This window comes from Macrobrachium nipponense, chromosome 1 (genome assembly GCF_015104395.2).
Source record: "Macrobrachium nipponense isolate FS-2020 chromosome 1, ASM1510439v2, whole genome shotgun sequence".
Taxonomy (NCBI): domain Eukaryota; kingdom Metazoa; phylum Arthropoda; class Malacostraca; order Decapoda; family Palaemonidae; genus Macrobrachium; species Macrobrachium nipponense.
Window position 1 is genome coordinate 55,706,151 of NC_087200.1, and position 17,500 is coordinate 55,723,650.

The 17,500-nt window shown below is 36.8% G+C and overlaps 1 protein-coding gene across 1 annotated transcript in view; it reads right to left on the reverse strand.

Annotated features, from left to right (window-relative positions):
• The window catches only part of LOC135219317 (atrial natriuretic peptide receptor 1-like), a 340,308-nt gene that overhangs the window by 322,407 nt on the left and 401 nt on the right, over positions 1-17,500 (reverse strand). The window lies entirely within an intron of this gene.

Sequence of the window (17,500 nt, forward strand, 5' to 3'; positions counted from 1 at the left end):
CACCAAAAATAGATCTACTCATGTGGTCTCGGTATAATGCTCTATGAGCTGCGGCCATGAACGTTTAATCTGGGCTGGTGGTGACCTGTCCTATATCGTTACCAGATGAGCGATCACAGCAGAATTAAAAGCTTCAGAAAAACTAGACATCTTATCGGACCTCACCTAAGGAAAAGGTGAAACTCAGAAATAACTGCATATTTAGTACTACATCATGCCTGGTATAGGAGCGGAGTATGGTTTTGAGGCCAAAGGTCAAGCACTGGGACCTAAGAGGTTATTCAGCGCTGAAGACGAAATTGAGAGTGGGTAGGTATTGAAAGGTAATGATAGGAGGAAAAACTCAAATTGTTAAGAGAGGAAAGAGAGCAAAATGGAAAAGAGAGACAATGAATGGAAGTCCAGTAAAAGGAATGAAAGGTGATGCAGCTAAGGCCCGAAGTGACACTGCAAAGAACCTTTAGCAATGCCCACAGTGCACTGGGTGAGGTTCACTGACGGCATTAGCCCCCTACGGGGATCTTTACATGGTATGGTTGGGGAAGGCCTGAATACCACAAAGTATGAGCTAGAGAGATACTCACACAACAAGAACAATATCCTGAATAAACGCAAGTGCCAGAAATTAATTATTAAGATCTAGGATGGTGAATTTAACTGAACACAAATTTTTTATCCATGTTTAAAATGCAAGGCAGTTACTGAATACCCAACTTAAGAACAGCCCAAAAGTCTTCAGTGATTTTCTCACGATGCTGATCATTGTGCAACGGAAGAAGTGACAGGTCTGATTTGCTTATTAAAAGTGAATTAGCCATCAACAATAACGCTGGGAATTTCAAATGTCATCACAGGTTGACTGAGCATTGCATGTTCACTCTTTATGCCTCGCAAGGTCAATAAATGTGTTGTTCATGCTCACGTAAAAAAACACGGCATCCGGAATCTTAAAATTAATCACACAACATTTAAACAACAAGAAATTCAACAATCGCTGTATATTTTGTTTCGAGCTTTCTGTAAACGAAAACTAGTAAGACGGCTGTTTATCTGTACGTTCGCACCTTTTCTTGCCCGTGCTCAGATCTTGAAAGCTGCCGAGAAGGAGGAGGAGTCTAGAGGCCTGCAAGTTCGTATGTTGGTCATCCACCCTCCAATCATCAAACACACCCAATTTCAGCCTTCTAGCCTCAGCATTGTTTTTTTTTATTTTACTTGAGGCTAAATTTGGCCATGACCGTGCGTCTGGCACCGCTATAGACGCCAACAACAAGATCTGAAGGATTTACCTTAATCTGATTCTGAAAGATGTAGAATGGAAGAAAGTACGACAATTAGGAAGCTAAATTCATATCATAATTATTTGTATTCAAATGTGAACAAGTCGAAACAGGTCAGCAACCGACAAAGCAAACTTGACCTAATATAAAGAAGAAAAATCGTACTGTAAAACAGATAAATCTCACAAAATTCAGGTGTAAAAAGAAACTCGACTAATATACCAAGGTTCACAGGTATATGTCTAATTTGAACAAGAAAAAAATAGAGGAAATACTGGCATTTTGTGAGTTAGGTAATTGGTCAGTTGGTTCAAGGTATTTTGTGAAAGAAATCTCCTAAAACAGAGGATCCAGAAGCTGGATTCGGCTGCCGTTTGGAGAGAGAAACGAAAGTGGTTGCACAACACCTTTCATATTTCTAAAGCATTTATTGACATCGCGTGTCGCTGACAAATGACGTGTAGAAAATAAAATTGCAGTTAAAACACTGCGTATAAAACTATAAAAAACTCTGTCTGAAATATCCAAGTTCCACGACATATTCATTTATGAAATAGAATAAATGTATATACAGCGAGGCAGGTGCGCTAAACTCAAAGCCAGCGGTGTAAATCGGCTTACTCTCGGTAGAATTAAAAACTGCTGCTGAATAAAAAATGGTCTTTGCAGAGGATACAAGACTGAGTGGGAATAGCGTTTGGAAACAGGGCTGTAAAATATACAAAATGTAAAGACATAAGACAGACGCATAGATCATTCCATCTTGACCAAACGTTTTCTTTTAAGAATGTATTAATAATATTTTTAGTACACACACACATATGATTATATATATATATATATATATATATATATATATATATATATCATATATATAAATATATATATATATATATATATATATATATATATATATATATATATATATATATATATATATATATATATATATACAGGTTTGTGTGTGTTAGTAAAAGGCCACAATAATGTATATGAGACTGAATTTTTCCAAAATACAAAAAACAAAAAACAAAAAGGAGCTTTCGACCGTTGCACAAACGATGGGAAGCTCTTTTCTTTTAACCTTTTTGGTGTTTTGGGTTTTGGGAATATACAGTCTCTAATATTACTTATTGTGGCTTTTTACTCATTATTTTCGGTTACAGTATAGTGATGCACCATACATACATACATGTATGTATGTATATGCATATATATATATAAATACAGATACATATATATATATATATATATATATATATATATATATATATATATATATATACTATATAGTAGATATAGATAGATATATATATCTATATATATCTATCTATCTATATATATATATATATATATATATATATTATATATATATATATTGTAAGGGTTAGCGATTGTTTATTTCCTTGGGAGTGTCTTTCACGATTGTTACCTTGTTATGGTGCGCTCTCCTTGCCCAGTGGTGCTTGCTTTGTGTCTTGAGGTAACTTCGGTTGTGTTCGCTTTGTTAGCGGCAGTCAAGGTTTAGACAGCAGGGAGTCAGTCAGAGGCAGTCAGGGTCTCAGCAGCAGAGCCTCGGATATGATTGCCTGAGGGCCAGCCAGTGTACAGCATGGAGCCGCAGTAGCAGTAGCAGCAGCGGCAGTAGCAGCAGAGCAGCAGCAGCAGCAGTAGCAGGAGCAGCAGCAGTAGCAGCAGCAGCAGCTTGTGTTTTCGTCGTCTGGATGGCGATTTCTGGTGCAAGGACATCTTCTATCATGGCGACTTTGTTTTGTTTTTGAAGGGCAGCCCCATTGGGCTGTCTAGTTTTGTGTTAGATAGTGGTGTGTGTCTCTTCACCTCTAGGAGATGGTTTTTTCGGTGTGATGTATTTTTGCTGCCTGAGTAATTTGATATACCGTTTGGGTGTTGTGTTTTGAACTGCGATTTTGTTGTATTTGTATAATGCCTGTTAATCATTTGGTGTCATTATTAATGCTGCCTGATTATTGTTAATTTGTTTATTATGTTGCTTAATGATTGTTTGTGATGTTTGTGCAGTTTCATATTGTTAATGTTTATGCTGCCTGACTTTTTGAGATGTAGCTGTTTATTGGTTAGTCAAAATTCTTGATTCTGACTCAAGTAAGTTTTTCTACTTGTGTGATGTTATTGTACTTCAATGATAATTTTGGTAAAGTAACTATCAACGACATATCTTTTCATGTATTTGACAGACTGTTTATTCAATTATTGGTAATGATGATTTACTTTTAATGTCTCTACACCTTGGCTCACTTGTACAGTAAGTTCCAAAACTGAAGCGACAAACTTTCAGAGAATTTCGTTCGAAATTCACTAACTGGCAACTACAACTCGTAGCTGAAAAAAATATATTTTTCTACAGTGAAAGCTCTATCAAGCAAAATAAAGCTAACATATGATGCCAACAAAAATCAATCTATGATATTTATAACAATCATAAGAAAAATTAAGAATAGTAATTATTTTAAAGTATAGCAAGAATTACTTCAAACTATAGAAACGAAACAATTTGAAATTTTCGTTCAACACAGGATTACCAACATTACCAATGTATATTTCGAGCAATGTGGAAAACAAATATTTAATATTATAGTGTATTATCAATTATTTAGCGAAGATGCATAAAACCATGCAAGTATCAATAGAATGTGAAGGGAAAATCTCCGCGACATTAAACATAATCAACCATGAATGCACCTAGATTCAATGGAGAAGTTGGGGGTGGTTGGTAGTTCTGACTCTAGCTTCTAGGACCGAGCATAAAACACCATCTTCGAGAAAGGCTCTAACCTCTGTTGCTACCTTCAGTGACTAGGCCTAGTTCCGGGCATTGCAAGGCTTACACTGCAGGGCCACTGTCTGTTATTTAGGCAAAGATAGAACTTTCAGGACCGACACCAGGACCTATCCTTGCACCTGGGAAACAGACTCGCTATATAAAAAATAAGAAAGTCGGTCGCAAACAACCAGAACACCCGTAAAATCACCATCTGGTTAAGTAGGGAGACGACAGACCCCAAACCAACCCCTTCCCCCCCTCTACCTTTACCTCTACCCACAATACTAACTCCACCTTTTTCACTTCAACCTATTTACTTCAAATCTTCGAATCATATCCCAACCGTGAAATTTAAGACTGAATTTGCGTAAGTGGGCGTATCATAAGGAGTGATATCACCCAAATTCATATCACCACTGACAACCAGCAATCAGTTCGATCCAGTCAAGTATCATTGCTAACAGAAATTTATAAGTTTTTGGGGATATATATATATATATATATATATATATATATATATATATATATATATATATATATATAAATAAAGAAGCACCCGAGCATGACCAATAGGCCTAGTGCTCGATTCTTAAACAGACCTGTGGTTATTCCTGATAGATAAAAACGTCCTGAGAGAGAGAGAGAGAGAAGCGATGAGAGAGAGAGAGAGAGAGAGAGAGAGAGAGAGAGAGAGCATAACAAGGAATACTCGAATTAAAATAATATCGCCAAGCCATATTCACACTCCGGATCGTATGGACAAGAATCAGTCTCACTTATGCACTGAAAGAAAGAAAGAAAAAAAAAGGTGGAAACCTACGAAAATACTTGTCTGGTGCGACCCTGAACGCAATTCCGCATGCAAAAATTCGCACAATCGAGATATTCCATGAAATTATTAACTAACAAGCTGGAAAATATATTTCCTTGATTCTTGAAATATGCCTAACCATGTAACAAACGCTAAACGCGCACATAACTTGGATTTCGTTTTTTTTTTTTTTTTTTTTTTTTTTTTTTTTTTTTTTTTTTTTTTTTTTTTTTTTTTTTTTTTTACACCAACTTGTCTTAATTATATTTCATTTAATCAGATGCTAACTTCTCTGTGCTTTATCAAAAGAAATCATAATAACTTTCGATATAACGCTATAAAAGTAGAAAGTTAATTTACAAATATTAGGCCAATGCTTATGCACACGGTTCCTGCTGCCACTCTATGGTGAACACTTCATATCACACTTTGGAAGCCGCAGATGTTTCTTTGGGGAAATTCTTTTTTTTTCTATTAATAAACAATTACTGAACTAACATTGATCATTCACTGGGGAAATACTTTGTGCGCTTATTCAGTTAATCACTGATACGTATTATCAGATAAATAGGATGACAATAATTGGAATAAAATATACTAACTGGCAACCCCATGAGTTTTCTATAGAAGTACGATCAATTCTGAGATTTGTCGCTTCACTTCTGGAACTTACTGTACATAATATATAAATATCAAACTGTAATATATTAGTTTTAAGGTTATTTTCGTATTTGTTTTTGTTACTCTCCTTCCTCCGGATTTGTTTCAGCTGCTGCCAGTTAATCCAGTCCCTTTTCCTTTGTTTTATTCTTAAGAACCTGGAGAACCAAGTTGGTTCATAACAATACACACACACGCACAAACACACACACACACACACACACACACACACACACACATATATATATATATATATATATATATATATATATATATATATATATATATAGTATATAGTATATATATATATATGTATATATATATATATATATATATAGTATATATATATATATATATATATATATATATATATATATATATATATATATATATATATATATAATGTCGAATTTACAATATATGTACTACAAAGACAGAAATAATGAACAACATAACTGTTTCAGACTACAGATCCACCATTGAAAAGTGTCAAAGGAGGAGTGGCTTCAAAACTCATTAGGGCTATAGTGGTAGAAATAATAATATACTCCCAAGGTGCAATAACCAAAAACATACAGACTGAAGGGAGCTACAAATCCTCATCTGACAGGTTTTCGGTAGTGTCCCAGAGTATGCATTGTGATTCTGACACTATTACCAGTCTTTTGTCCATGGCTTGGAAATAAGGTCGAAACTTACCACGACCTACACCCCATCTCTTATATTGTCACCTGTGGTAATGTATGATAATATATATATATATATTATATATATATATATATATATTATATAGTATATATATATATGTATATATATATATATATATATATATATATATATATATATATATATATACTTAATATTTCTGAATAAGAAACTTGAATGGCCTCCATTATTTTGATCATCGAATCAAACCTGGTGTTAAACCTATGCGAGTGAACCAGTCATATTTTATTATTATAATAATATTCAGTGAACCTATCTTGCCAGGAAGTTACGAAGCTATATTAAAGTTGGTTGGAAATAATTAACCATTCATAACTTGTTAAATTTTACAATACTTTCAGGTTGTCTTTATACGAGCGTGTAATTTTGCAAATATCCATTTTAGTATACGAGATGTGCACGCATATTGTTTTTTTTTTTTTTTCTTTTGGTGGTGTTTAAAGTGACTCTTTAGGTGGCGTTCCTTAGACAATTGTCTAAGATTGTAGACAATACTTGTGACATTCGTCGTTCCAGCGTATCCCTGTAAGGAAATTATTTCAACCTAAGAAGGAATCTTGGCCTTTCAGAAGTTCTATGTGTTTGACTTGGCTGAGATATCAGCTTTAACGCAGCGTTTTGGCCTTGAGTGTTAGACTTTAGCGGGTGAATCTTTTTTTTTTTTTCTTGAAAGATTTTTATGAAATTCTTAATAAGTATTCAAGAGTAATAAATGACGTTAGGTCTAACCACACAGGGTAGACTTACCTCTGAACCTGGGATATGAGGTTAAAATGAGCCATGGGAAGGAGGTTGAGTTTCCTTCCTAGGTGCCTGATCAGCGGTTCATTTTAGAAAAGTGAGGTTGATTGATGTAAAGGAGAGTAATAGTGAGAGATGTCTTGGAATTTTCCCATAGCACGGATAATGCGGAGAAGCTAATTGTGAAACCGTCAGAAATTAAAACAAAACAAGGCGTGATCCGACCTCCAGCTTACGCGAGACACTTGCAGGATTTCCCCCTCATGCATAAGTTGTAAACATTATATTCCTAACTTTTAACATATCAAAACGTGCTCAAATCTACGGCAAATAGAGCGTTGTTTCACCAACGAAAATTAAACAAAGACTTTCTATTTTATCAGAAATAAAGTTTCTGTACTGTTTAACTTGCAAATTATTTATTCTCTACATTTTCATTCCAATACATTACTCATAATATCCTATCCTAAAATTCCTTTTTCAGACCTCTTTAGGCTCTTCCATAGACCTTTCCCACCCTCCCAACAACAAAAGCAACAAAGTAATTTGTAGGCTTACTCCCCGATTCAGAGAAAATGAAATAACGGGTTGCACTCTTCATTCCTATCCCAGAAGGCCTTCTTCCTTTAAGGCTCACCCTATTCGGCTTAAAGTGACACCCATTTTTCTGACTCCATCACGGGGTAAAAATGAGTCATCCTTTCGGGGAGCAAACCATTTCCTAGAAATGGAATAAGACTGTCAGCCTGAACGCTATCCATAGCGTATTAGGGGATAAAATCAACTCTATATGATTTACCTCTGCAGTCGTCAAAGTATTTCCACAGAGAACAAACAATGCATCATTCTGTGAGCCTGCAATGGAATTACTGTGGATTCGGAGCACGTAACAAAAACAAACATATTTGTTCACCTTTCATCTTTTGGCTACTTTCACCTTTATCATTTGCCATAATTTCACAGAGTCTCTCCTTCCGTGACAAATGCTAAAATTCTTTAAGATTACAGATTTAGAGGCTGGCCACCTTTAGGCCATCTTATACATACATACATACATACATACAGAGAACAGGTCTGCAGATATGTCTGCATAGCAATCAAAAATCTCACTTACAAAGAAAAAAGATAAATAAAGAAAATAATTGGCGAAAGTGAGAAATGAATATTGTAGGTATTATCACAGGACTAACTGACCTTTCCTCATTATGAAAAGAAGAGAATTTAATGTAAGACGTAGAAGAGAGAAATGGCAATGGATTGTCTACTTTCTCCAACAAGACGACCTTTTAAGGTGCTCAAATTCCCGACATGTATAGTAGTATTGTACAAACCCCCAAGGTTAAGCTGGGTTAGGTTAGATCATGAGAATATTCTACGAGCAATTGGGATGAGGGAAACATAAAGACATTATTTTCAAGAAGATTCTATGGTTAGTTTTTAAGATATGGCTTCCCGCTTTCCAGGGAAGGTCCGGTACTCGGTTGCAGTTCGGGAATGTGTCTACGGTGCAAGGTGATAGGACCTGATTTCTCTAGACATTTGCTTGTCAGCTATGTCGGGCTGCAGTATATTGTTGACACCTTCTAGTCCGAATGCTTTAATACAGGCCAGGAATTAAGGGGTAAAGAAACAAGTAAAAAATGCGCCGAAGTTTCTTCGGTGCAAACGAGTTTCCCCATATAGCGTATAATGCTGTACGAGCAACCTTCCATGACGCACGATCATGGCTAACTTTAACCGTAAATAAAATAAAAACTACTTCGGCTAGGAGGCGCTGCAATTTGGTATGTTTGGTGATTGAAGGGTGGATGATTTTCCACAGAATGTGAGCTGCAATCACGCTTTTCTTAGAGAAGATCTGTCATTTAGCTAGGGGTCCCGAGAGAGAGAGAGAGAGAGAGAGAGAGAGAGAGAGAGAGAGAGCTTGGCGTATTTGAGCACTGAATGTGGAGCCGACACCCAATTTTCGGCGCAAGGCTGAGCATCTTTGCAAAGCTCACTCTGATGAAGAGAGTCGCTTTTGAGGTTTGGATTCAGATTTTTCTTGGAGTTTTTTTTTTTTTTATGGATATTAAAGAAATGAGAGAGAAAGAGAAGAATTTTAACAAAATAAAAAGGGAAAACTGAATCAGATAAAAAAACACCTTTTCATGATTGAAATATAACCGAAAAAACGAAAAAATATAAATATGATAAGAAAAGAAACAATGAAATAAATACGGAAGTGGAGAAAGTGTTTTTAACACGTGAACCAATAATGAAAACGCGAACAAATAAATAAAGGAAGACTAAATAGTTTCAACTTTCAAGATTTCTGACTCTCGAGCGAAAGCTAGAGAGAATGATTTGTCCTGTGGTTTGATTTTTTAAAGATGTGCCAAGAACAACGTCTTCAAGTTGGAAAATCCAAATTGATAAGCGAACCCCACCCTCTTACTCGGGCCACGTTCTACAATCTAAAGTCAATAGAGCGCTGTTTTACCGAGTGAAATTAAATGCGCTGTATTTTATTAGAAATATTGTTCTGTACTATTTATCATGTACTTTATTTGCTGTTTACATTTTCATTCTATAAATAAATCGTGACTGTCTTATCCTAAAATTCCTGTTTCTTTAAGTCAACGCGAAACACATTTTTCAGACCTTTTTAGGCTCTTCCAAAGCCCTTTCCTACAATAACAACAAAAAAGAAAAAAGTAGTTTCTACGCTTACTCCCCGAGTAAGCGAAAATACAATGAAAGATGAAAATGGCCTTATCACTGAAGGATTTTTACTTTATTTGAAAATGATTTGCCTCCGATGAAAAGATTGTCACATCGATAACAAACACCTGACCTGGCTGAATCAACAGAAACAAAACAAATTCGATGTGCGTTTCGTCCTGCACAAGTTTGCTTGTGGAGTTTACGTAATGACCCTTCGTGCGTTCCCAGAGAGTGAAGACACATTATCAGAAAATAATGATGATGTTTTAAAAAAAAAAAAATGCCCTAACACGGCAACTCGTGAGTTGTTTGTCATGTCTTTCGTTTTTCATTCACGAAGTATATTGTTCTATTTACGCATCGATTTCATGAAGTTCCACGCATTAGTTGATACGTTTTTGTCGTTAAGAATGACATCATCGTGATTATGATTATCCTCGCTGTCATCGTAATCATTAAACAGTATTACGAAGTATAAGTAAACCCAATACAGTTGAATATACAGCTTTATTTGGAGCAATATTCCCTCTTACGTTATTGTGTCCCGAACCCTTCCTTTTCTCCTGGGGTTTCGGACGACAGCCGCAACTTTTTATTTTATTTTCTATTTTTATTTGTTTTTATTTGATTTTTTCCTTTTTTGTTTTTGTTTCCTGTTGATTGATTGATTAAGAAATTCAGGTCCTGAAGATCTAGCAAGCGCCGCAACCCATCAGGATTATTCAGGGCCGTCATGAAGATGAACTATATAAACTGATAAGATTAGTAATGCTGAAGTGAATGACAACATACTAGTAGTAAAATGCGTGTTCAAATATGAACGTCTAATATGAAAACTGCTGATAGATGAAACAAAATAAAAATAAATCGTGATCAACCTTTTGCAGTTTACAAAATAAACTTACCTATATATATAGAATATATTTATATTAATATATATATAATATATATATTAATATAATTATTATATATTATATAATAAATGTGACTCAAATCTTTGCTAAATATAATAAAATTATTCAAAAAACTTCCAAAATAGTCTTCCCAGCTATTAAGTTACTTTGCCCTAAGGCGCAATGCCTTTCCTGTTAACGGGTTCTTAACGTGTATTTTTTTCTATGCAACCTCCCTTCTTGCCACACAGCATTTTTCTTTTCGGAAAACTCTACCCTTGATAAATACCATCATTAAGCATTCTCGTTTAACTTGCCTTTTTTATTGAAAAGAAAAACCTCCCCTTGCTACATACCTAATTTATGATATATTTTCCTCTCGCCGCATTACGTCCACTGTGAAGCGTTTCTATTATTTTTTCTTAGGTAACTTTTTCCTGTCAAGTGCCCTTCTACGCGGACACGTCTATCTTGGCGTAAGCCTTTCTTTTGTCGCGCACTTTCAACTTGACATATATCACTCTGTTGCTCAATTAAAACCGAATTCTCCCTCTTACATGCTCTGGCGCAGTGATTCTCAAAACTGGTTGCCGTGTGCGACACAGGGCCCGATATGACCTTCTTGCCCAGAAGAGGACTTGCTAATAGCATCATGCTGACGCTGACAATCATCCATCTAATGCTCAGAGATCCTAGACTTTTGTGTAACTGCTTCTTGTCCCCCCTCTCCCACACACACACACACACACACACACACACAATTATTATTCAAACTGCTAACGTTCCTTTAAAGCAAACAGTTTAACAGTTTTGCTAAGGGCATTAGGAGTAATTTTCAACCGTATTTAATATTTACTCCACAGGAAAAGACGTTAGACACGTTATTCCATGCTTGTAATAGAAAATCGAAATGTCTCCTAAATTATTTTTGAAAAACATGTTTGCGGTGCTTCCTCGCGCACTTCCATTTCAGATTTTCCGGACAAACTACTTTGTTGTTTTTGTTGTTGTTCTTGTTGGGGGGATGGGAAAGCCTAAAATGGTCTGAAAAGGGCGTTTCGCGTCGAGTTAAAGATGCAAGAGTTTTAGGATAGGATGTTCATTATTTATGTATTGGAATGAAAAAGGTCAAACTAAGCAATGTGCATGTTAAACAGTACAGAAAAATGATTTCCAATACAATAAAGCGTATTTATTTTAATTTTCGTTGGTGAAACGATGCTCTAATTGACCGTAGATTTTAGCACGCTCTCCGAGTGCGCTGGAGGTCGGATCACGCCTTGTTATAGGTGAATAGGGTTACGTCATACCCTACTCGACTCGTACTAGACTATCTTTTGTGCCGAAAGCGGATCAGTCTGTGTCTTTTACGCTTTGATAACAGAACCAGAGAAAAACATATACATAATTATCTGTGAAGTCTTTCATGAATTGCTGAAGCCCTGCGGATCAAAGATATACATAGCATGAATTTCCTACTATTCATTCGCTTTGTTTTGGGGGGCAGGGGGTTTGTCGCTTTAGAACTAAGATTTATAACCAATGGGGATTTTGTAGATTTTTCTGGGTCATCCACTGTACTCATGCTTCCTCAGTCCTCTGCTATCATGAAAAGTTCTCTCTCTCTCTCTCTCTCTCTCTCCTCTCTCTCTCTCTCTCTCTCTCGTATGATTTCGTTTAATCCTTACTCAGGTTTTTCGTTGTTGAATATTTTAATGAACTCTTTCTCTTTCCTCTCTCTCTCTCTCTCTCTCTCACACACACATATACAAACTCAGATAAGTGCAGCTGCTCCTTTCCTCCTCTCTCTCTTCTCTCTCTCTCTCTCTCTCTCTCTCTCTCACCTGAGACGAAGGGCCATTTCAGTGCTTCCAGGAAGCTCCAACAGCGGAGACCTGAAGGAGCAGCATCACGTGCAAAGTGGAGATCGATGGCTGTGCTTCTTCCTGAAAGCGAAGCCGAATCGATGAGTAGCGATGAAAACCTTTCCTTTTCTTCTTCTTCTTCTTCTTCTTATTCTTCTCTTCTTCTTCTCTCTTTCTTTCGTTTCTTTCTTTCTTTCACTTTCATTGTACAATTGGCGTCTAAAGACCCAGAAACCAAATGTGATAAATGGTAGAGGGTCGGTTTGGTTCATACCAGCTTGCTTTTGTATCGCCGACCGACAGAAAGTACTCTCCTTTGAAAACTCTCATATATTCATAATCTCGGGTTATTTAATGAATGCCTTCCGTTCACGTTACATATGACCGTTGATGATTAAGAGAATGGGTGTCAGTAATTTGAATGTTCCATATAAAATCATATTTTGTTTACATCTTTAAAACCGTATGTTCCTATTTAGTTGTAAAACTACATAGAAACGCCTGGCCTTTAATAATGTAAATGAAAATCTGATTTTATGTAGAATATTCAGATAACCTACGCCCATATTTCTCTAAATCAAAAATATATGTACCTGGTTTTTTTCTTATTTCTTTTACATGCTCGTAAAACAATCACTCATTCTTGAAATCGTTCTTTCACTCTCCAATAAAAACCTTGATTATAATGTTTCACTGCTATTGACGATGCTGTTTGAAATATTACTTTATCATAGTTATAGCAGTTAGAGTTAAAATATTTCAAAACTGACACTATTGCAGGGATACAGTTATTCCTAGTACAGCTTGTATATATATATATATATATATATATATATATATATATATATATATATATATATATATATATATATATAAGCTGTACTAGGAATAACTGTATCCCTGCAATAGTGTCAGTTTTGAAATGGTCTAACTCTAACTGCTATAACTATGATAAAGTAATATTTCAAACAGCTTCGTCAATAGCAGTGAAACATTATATATATATATTAAGATCTATATATATATAATAATATAATATATATATAGTATAATATATATCGATAGATAGATAGATAGATAATAGATAGATATATATTTCTATAACACAAAACAGCATCCAATATGTTTTCTGAGGATACATTCACTTCACTTCGAACATCACTGTTGAGAAAAATCATCAGTACGCTGTTCAGTTTGTTGGTTTTTCTAGGATGAATGAAGTGCAGTTGCTGAGGGAAACTGTTTTTTCATCCGTTTATTTTTTCTCATTTAATAAGTGGCAGCTCTTCTATCTGTAAATACCTTTACCCTGTCTTACTCCTTCCTAAAGAACACCACATTCACTGGAAGCTTGAATTTCCTGTCAATGGCCTCTGTGGGCTTCTTCCATATGAATAGGTTTCATCTACTGAAAATAATAAGGATAATAAAAGCATTTAAAAACTATTTATGTCTTGTTTATATACACCTAGAAACGGTAATGTACGAATTAAACGCAATCAGTGGGTTCAAACTTCAAAGTTTTGTCGTGAAGTTGGGTTAGACTCGCTAGAATGCGTGATGTGCAGCCTGCCCGGGTAGCAAATTCCCGAGACGTATACTACTATTGCACAGCCCCGGTTTTTAGTCATGCCGCTAGAATAGGTGAAGATGGTTAAGCTGTAGGGGTTTTTGGGGTGTGGGACACACAATGACACTATTTTCAGGAAGATTCTATGGTTATTTTCTAAAGATGTGGCGTCCCGTATTTTCAGGGAAGGACCCAGCCCCGTCTATAGAATACCGTGTCAACCCACCCAGCCACCAAAAACTATCCTCTCTTTCGCAGGTAAACTTTTCGTCGAATTATGACGTCAGATAGGCCTAGCCGGATTCAAAGGCACTGTTAATGGCAGGGTCTGCCATTTGTTTGTAAATAAAGTGATGTTCAGTGCAAAGCTCTTCCTTTCATCAATTGTAAAAAGTGGATCCGTAAAGGAACTTGAATGAGGAGCGAAAGCCATCTGAGAACCTCACAGAAACTGTCAGTCAAGTGAAGCATAGAGTGCACATCATCCAAGATCTTCAACGTATGAGTGTCCAATCAGCTGTGCAACTGATTTAGAAACCACTGCGAAATCCTTCAGATATTTGGAGACAAACGATTATTTCAAGACAAGATAGAGACTGGGAAACCACAAGTCAGTTCATTTCACTTGCAGATTCCTGGTTTGAAGTTTTCAATTCTCGAGTGCCATAGGATAAAAAAAAAATCTAGGAATGCATATGGGTTGAACATGCCAACCAAGACCAAATTCTTAAACGAATGGCAGAAATGGCAAAAATTTCAATGAAGGTTGTAGGAAGTAAAGGTCTTTACCCATTTCAAAAGTCATTAATACTTTCCTCAGTCTTGGCCCAAATTACTACAAAACAGTAAAAGACAAATTCGTATATCATATGAATTAAAATATAAACTAAATCAAGACGGGCTTGAGCAGCACATCGACAGATGCAGTGAAGGTGTCATCTTTTGGGGAAAAATAGTTCTCTCATGTGATCAAAGTATAAAGTAGACGACAATTGCAAAGGAGATAGGAACATAACAGTCTGGGAAATTTTATTCTTTGCTTGATATGCAAACTTTTTCATAAAGTAACGACGACGAGTACAACAACGTCAATTGAGGTCTTTCGGCCATAATGTTTTTGTGTATCAGACAATTTCGGTGTAAAAGGAAAAGAAAATAGCTTCACTGGCAAATTGCAAGGGGCTGAAACAACTTCAGGAAGCAGCAAAAAAAAGGTGGTTTAGAATACATTGGTGGACTTATTGCCCGTAAATTTCCAAAATATCCATATCTTGAGTCATGTGTGCGTTAGAAAGATAAGTCATGGAAAAGTATAATAAGCAGTGGTGATACAAAAATTAATGAAGCCCTCTAAAAAAATTTATGAACCACTGAAAAACAATGGACAAAAATATTTAAATGCTGTCATGGTGAAAAAAGGACTAAGTGCTGGGAACTGCTTGGTTGCCTACTACGTTTCAGTCCCATTCATGACCACTGACCCAGTTCTCAACCGAGGGTTCTTACCTTGATCCTATCGTGAGGTAGAAATTTATTTCTGTTGTTTGCATTATTAATCTTAAACTTTCATACTTCATACCAAACCCCCCCCCCTGCCCCCTTTCTTCTCTGGTCATCATGTTTTTCTTTGTGCTGATTACCAGAGCTCCAGGTCCCTCGTTTTCTGGGAGTTATTACACTTACTCAAGTTTACTAATCATCCTTCGTGTAAAGGAAAATGATTGCCTGGACAAATTGCTTTCCAGTAGGTCTTATTTGCTCGTGTGCACAGGACATCGCATGAATGTAAGTGCCTACTATACGGAATGTGCACAAGGCATTGGTTACAATGACTATTTTTGCTTTCGTTCAATGTATAGATGATGCCTGTAGGCAAATGTTGATTGGGGTATGATGTATATTTTTCACCCTTATCCTATGCGGGCAAAATACCCATGAGCTACATACTTCGAGGTGAACGTTGATTTTTATTGATATATTATTATTTTGTTTATAATGTTCAATGTTCAAGCATCTAAATGTTGTCTAAACAGATGGCTGATCGCCTCTCTCTCTCTCTCTCTCTCTCTCTCTCTCTCTCTCTCTCTCTCTCTCTCTCTCTTTTAAGAAAGAGGGTGGTCTTGTGATAAGTAATGAGAAAGTAATATCGAGGTAATCCCTTCGCAAGGACCATGGCTCTCAGCAATTCTTTGTAGTAAGATTAATCAGGAGCCCGGGGAGGTGGGGGCTGGGGGGGTGGGTGGGGGGGGAGGTGGGTGGGGGGGGGCTGTTCGGGGAGTATTGGATAAGTTTCTTGATAGGTCAGGTGAGGGCCTGGGGGGTGCGGAGGGAGTTCGGGTGAGGGGGGATGGAGAGACTGTTGTAAGTGAGGAGGAGCGGGAAAAAGTTGGAAGAACGATAGAATAGGTGATCAAATAAAGGTCTTGGTGTAAAGAGAGAGAGAGAGAGAGAGAGAGAGAGGTTAAAAAATCAATTCTTCATCGGACAAACTATAACATAAATTGCAAAGATATAGAAAATATTTGAAGAGGAATGATGTTTCTTAAAAGTGAGGAGGCGTCAGGGATGAGGTCAACCTTAGAGAACCTAAGCGGCTTGCCTCACCCAAGGAGAAACCTGAATGGTGGAAGCGATTCCGTCCTTTGAATGCCACTGCCAGATGGCGACTCTCGCTCATAAACACTGCCATTTATCCCTTTGATATTTCTTGGTAATTATATATACCAAGATTTATTTTCCAGACGGTAGTCGATGCCAAAGACGAAAGCCAATCACTTCTTTAGACGTGTGGGTTATAAGCGAAGGTGCAATGACAAAAAAAAAAGAAAAAAAAATCTTGCCCTATTTCTTATGGCCTGCTCGTTTGTGCTTCCATGAGATGAGAGGATAGATGGTGATGTTTTGATAATCATCTACCCCAAAGATTTCCGCTTACTCGAGAGTAAGCCTACAAACTACTTAGTTGGTGTTCTTGTTGGTGGGGGGGGGGGGGGGGGGGGGGGGGGGGGGGGGGGCGGGGGGGGGGGGGGGGGGGTGGGGGGGGGGGGGAGGGGGCGGGACGGTGTAGGAAGGCCTAAAAGGTTCCGAAGGGGTTCCGCTTTGAGTTAAATATACAGGAATTTGAGGGTAGGATATTTATGACTTATTGATTAGAATGAACATGTGTTTGTTTGTTGTTTGTTTGTATGGTGTTTTTACGTTGCATGGAACCAGTGGTTTATTCAGCAACGGGACCAACGGCTTTACGTGACTTCCGAACCACGTCGTAGAGTGAACTTCTAGTCACCAGAAATACACATCTCTCACTCCTCATATGGAATGGCCCAGAATCGAACCCGCGACCACCGAGGGTGAGAAGCAACACCAAACCAACCACGCAACTGAGGCGCTGAATGAACATGTGTAAAAATAATATGCATGTTTAAATATGATAGAAGAATTATTT